At 27.1% G+C, this 5,101-nt stretch overlaps 1 long non-coding RNA gene across 1 annotated transcript; it reads right to left on the bottom strand.

Annotated features, from left to right (window-relative positions):
• Positions 1 to 822: 822 nt before the first annotated feature.
• On the bottom strand, positions 823 to 3,024 carry LOC132941558 (uncharacterized). The gene is made up of 2 exons (XR_009664174.1): positions 2,846 to 3,024; positions 823 to 985 (listed from the first exon to the last, which is right to left on the bottom strand). It is a non-coding gene; the product is annotated as an uncharacterized LOC132941558 (long non-coding RNA).
• Between the last annotated feature and the right edge of the window lie 2,077 nt (positions 3,025 to 5,101).

Consider the following 5,101-nt stretch of genomic DNA (forward strand, 5'->3'; position numbering starts at 1 on the left):
TACATTAGTACCTAATAGGCTACCTATAGGGCATAGGCTGATGTCTGATAGACCGTCTTAGTCCAGAATCATTTTTCGTATGCAATGATTTATCATTGGATTCAAATTTAATACATACAATATTACTGCAGTGACTTACTTAGTGACGAATGACTAGGTGCACTCGACTAATCGACACCAGCTAGGTGCTATACAGCAGAGCGGTTACCTACTTTTCCGTTTGTATAATTACGTGTATAGTTACCACAGATATGTATAATAATAATATAATGTATCTTATAACTTATAAGTTTCACTATGTGTCAATCGAGTTTTCTATTTGCATACCTATGCGTTTATAAATAAATTAACTTATATATAGACATATAGTAGTAGGACATATAGGCTATATAGGTAGTAAGTACCATATAAAAACTAAAATTATACACTATCAACTATATTATACTGTAACTATGGTTACAGGTAAATGAGGTAAAACCCAGTTGTACAGTGGGAGTCGAGTGTACCTCGCAATGGAGTAGGTATTATAATGGATGTTACATTTTAATTCAATGATAAATCATTGTATATTATGAAAAAATGATTCTAAGCAAAGACTGCTAATTTAATCAAGGTTACCAAATAATTATTTCTGTATTTTGTAAATTTTATAATTATATTAATAATTGTATCACATATATAATAACTCTCTTTCTCCAACACAAGCTTTGCTTAAAGGAGAAAGATAATCGAAAATGTTACTTTCAATAATAATGTATGTACCTATATGTGTCTTTTTCGATTTAAAAAAAATAAATAAAAAAAAATATTAACAATATTAAATTCACAACAAATGCTCGTAGTTTTATTTTAGTTTTTCCCCATTATTTTAAAAAGTAATGAGAATATTTAATTTTCACCACTCAAAAGTACCACCTAAATTGGAATTCCAAGAAACCGCCATCAACGTTGATAATCGAATCATTTTTCCTGCAAGAAAAAGTGTCTTGCGACACAAAAATAAAAAATAAAATAAAAACATAATTTAAAAAAACAATACATCCATCTCTCTACTTAGAATCTAAAATGGGGGTGACCAATGCTGGGTAAATCTCTCCCTATATACAGGATTAATGTGTCTAAAGTACCGTCTGATGTAACATAATAATTTATAGGTAACCAATATCAATCATATTCTCATATATTATGTCAGGCGTTGTACAGTTTTATATTGTTATGTGCTTATAGTCAGTGCCGCATTAAGCCAAATTGCCGCCCCGGGGCAATATAAAATTTGCCGCCTCTATAATATATTAAAAAAAAATATCATATGATTTTCACCTCTCTTTATTCGCTATCATAAACACTGTGAGTTGATCTCGTGTCACAGTTTTCATTTATAAGCATTTAAAGTTCAAATTTTGACAAAATACGGAAAAATTAAGAAAATTAGCAAATTTTTTTGAGTTGAGAATTCATAAAAATTTTTCTTTTTAAATCTAAGATTTGAAAATGTAATATAAGATTACTCATAAGTTTGTCTAACTTTATCAAAAAAAAAAAATGTCTACAAGAAACTTAAATTAAATTTTTATGAGCGTCTGAAATTTATATTTTTACAACATTTGATAATTTCTCGATTTCTCATGTAACAATTTTCTTATTTTATTGTAATTAAAAAACGAATGACTGTAGATACTTGGAAATTTCACTAAATGTTTATATTAGCATTTTCTATACACCATACAATTTTAAAAATATTTTGACTCTTTTTGAGCTGTTTACAGACATTGTCAGTTTTCAATTTTTTAGTTTTTTTTTCTATAAATATCAATAAAATTTTATTTGTTGGGTAAAAAAGTGTGAATATTTAATATAAAGCTCCTGATATATAATAGCAGTTGAAAAATATTAAAAATACATAGGCAACATTTTTTTTATAAGCATTTAAAGTTCAAATTTTGACAACATTTATCAAATTAATAATTTATTAACTATTTTGTAGTTAAAAATATATAAAATGTTTACCTTTTATCATTTATGGCTAAGGATTGAAAATTTAAAACAAGGCTCCACGTAAATAGGTTATATATAAATTACTTTATTCACAATAATATCATCAAATATACTTGGTAATATCATAGGCTGACTGACCGTTTCCGCTCAGAATCGTTTTTCTTATACAATGATATTATATCATTGAATTCAAATTTAACACCATCCATTACAGTGACCCACTTGTAACCTACTGTACAGTAGAGCGACTTCCACTTATCCACCTCTTTATCTTTTGCTGCTTTTTGGTAAGCTGCACCACTTAATTTAAGTCGCTTACCAGACATACTATAGTACTCAATAACATAAATTTAACAAACACAACACTGTTGTCTACCGAAATTGCATCGAGACTGTGGTAGTGTGGTCGTCAACAGACGACAGTCGATGATAAGATTACTAAAATGATCCTCAAATACGTATTTTTGCGATTATTATTAGATCATACAGCCCGCATTGCCCGCAACTGCAAACAGGCGACAGCTCTTCGATATGATTGAGTCACTCGCCGAAAATTAAAAGCTATAAATAACACAGACACACAACTGTGATCCATTTAGTTATTATTGAATCGTTGATAGATAAAATTATTATTGGTATTAATATTTTTAATATAATAATTATTATTTTAAAAATTTAATACGAAATTCGTAACGGAGAACGTATAATATTATAATATGATATATTTTCTAAAAATCTGCCGCCCCTCAAATCACCTTAAAATTGCCGCCCCGGGGCAATTGCCCCCCCTTGCCCCCCGTTAAATGCGGCTCTGCTTATAGTTGTTCGTATAGTAAGTTATAGTACTTACCTACATGCATATTTTATGGAATTGCTGTGGGCCTGCGAACTTCATGAAGTCGTAGGTTTATATCTTTTTAGTTTGAAGGCAGTTGGTAAACGTTTTCATTTTTCCGGCGACGGACAATAATAATATAATCATTGTACATTTATACATATTCATATTTTATTTATAGACATTCAAGTGCCCTTCCGGCTTCCGCACACCTTATTGTATAATTATAAAAGTGTGTACAGTTAAGAAAACAAAACATTGAGATATTGGTATAATAGGAAATGCGTCTAATATCTATGATGTAATAATATATTATGAATATTATTATTGATGATTTAGATAATATAATGATTTATTTCCTGGTCTATTTTACTACATTTTTTTTCTTTATCTGTGTCTATAATACTTAATGCGTAATACCGATACACCACAATAATATATTATAATATTCTATTTCCTCAAGGCCGTAACTAAAAACAAATTTCGGAGGAGGGGATACCATGGTTACGGTATTTTATTATATTATTATTTCTTTACTTAAAATGCTCGTTTAAGATAATAAATTGACCGCATTAATTTAACAGTTGAAACATTAATATTAATTGAAAATAATAATTTACAACTAAAATATATAAAATTAAAGGTTTTTAAATGACAATATTTTATTTTCACATAAAAATATAATTTTACTCTTTTTATAACTATTGGTAGTGAATTTGAAAAAATATACTTGTTATAAGTTATAATTATGTCGTAATGTTGTAATAATTTTAACAGATGAAACATGACATACCTAATATATCTACAGGGTGATTCGTTAAGCGAAAAACACTCATAATCTCAAAAAGTATTAATCTTTTTGAAAATATATTTTTACATCGTTTCAAGTTTTTACTTTTTTGTGTGATAGCATAGAGTTTTAATTTCATATTTCAAAGCAGAATATTCTTCTAAGTATTTTGATTCATAAAAATCGAATCTAGGGCGAGTAGTTTACGAGTTATAAGTATTTAAAGTCTAGATGGGCGGAGTGGGTGGTATGGGGTTACCCCGCAAAATGTTTGTCCACTACTCCGCTTGTCTAAACTTTAAATACTTATAAGTTATAAGTCATAAATTACAAGTCCTAAATTCGATTTTTATGTATCAAAATACTTAGAAAAATATTCTGCTTTGGAAAATGAAATTAAAACTCTATGTTGTCATTAAAATAATATTTTCAAAAACATTAATACTTTTTGAGATAATGAGAGTTTTACGCTTAATGAATCACCCTGTATATGATATATTCTTTGTAACTTGTGTAATTACTCCTAGTTCATAATACATATAATACAGTTTATAGCCACTTTAAATTTTATTTTCATTATTATTACATCATACCTAATATCATAATATACCAACTACATCAAAAGAAATTAATGTATGCACTGTATTGTTAATTTTTACAATTTAAAATTGAATTGTGTAAGAAGCATAACTATTTTTATTAGCACTGTATTAGCAGATATTTATACTTTATAGTGTACATTACTGTCTACACATAGTCTACATTCCTACTAATCAATTTTACATGTATATTGTATACAATAGGTACCTACCTACTATAAATACTAAAAAACGGCGTAAAAGTATTAACAATGTATATTAAATTGCCATTAAATGTGAAAAATGTAATATAAATGAAAAAAAAAGGTGGGCAAGTGGGTGTCGCTCTGCTGTACAGTAGGTTATAAGTGGGTTATGGATGGTGTTAAATTTGAATTCAATGATAATATAATATCATTGTATAAGAAAAACGATTCTGAGCGAAAATAGTCAGTCAGCTTATGATATTACTAAGTATATTTGATGATATTATTGTGAATAAAATAATTTATATATTTACCTATTTACCTGGACCCTTGTTTTAAATTTTCTTTGAAGTTGAACCTTTTATACATTTTTAACGACAAAATAATTATTAAATTTGAAATTTGAAAAATATTGTCAAATTTCGAATTTTAAATGCTTATAAATAAAAATTATGACTATGTATTTTTAATATTTTTCAATTGATGAAGTAACAATATATCAGGAGCCTTGTATTAAATTTACACACTTTTTTAACCAACAAATAAAATTTTATTGACAACTATAGAAAAAAATTTTGAAATATTTTGAAAAATGTATGGTGTATAGAAATTGAAAATATAAACATTCAGTGAAATTTCCATGTATCTATACAGTTATTCGTTTTTAAATTAAAAAAAAAAAATAAGAAAATCGTTA

The sequence above is a fragment of the Metopolophium dirhodum genome, chromosome 3 (genome assembly GCF_019925205.1).
Source record: "Metopolophium dirhodum isolate CAU chromosome 3, ASM1992520v1, whole genome shotgun sequence".
Lineage (NCBI taxonomy): Eukaryota > Metazoa > Arthropoda > Insecta > Hemiptera > Aphididae > Metopolophium > Metopolophium dirhodum.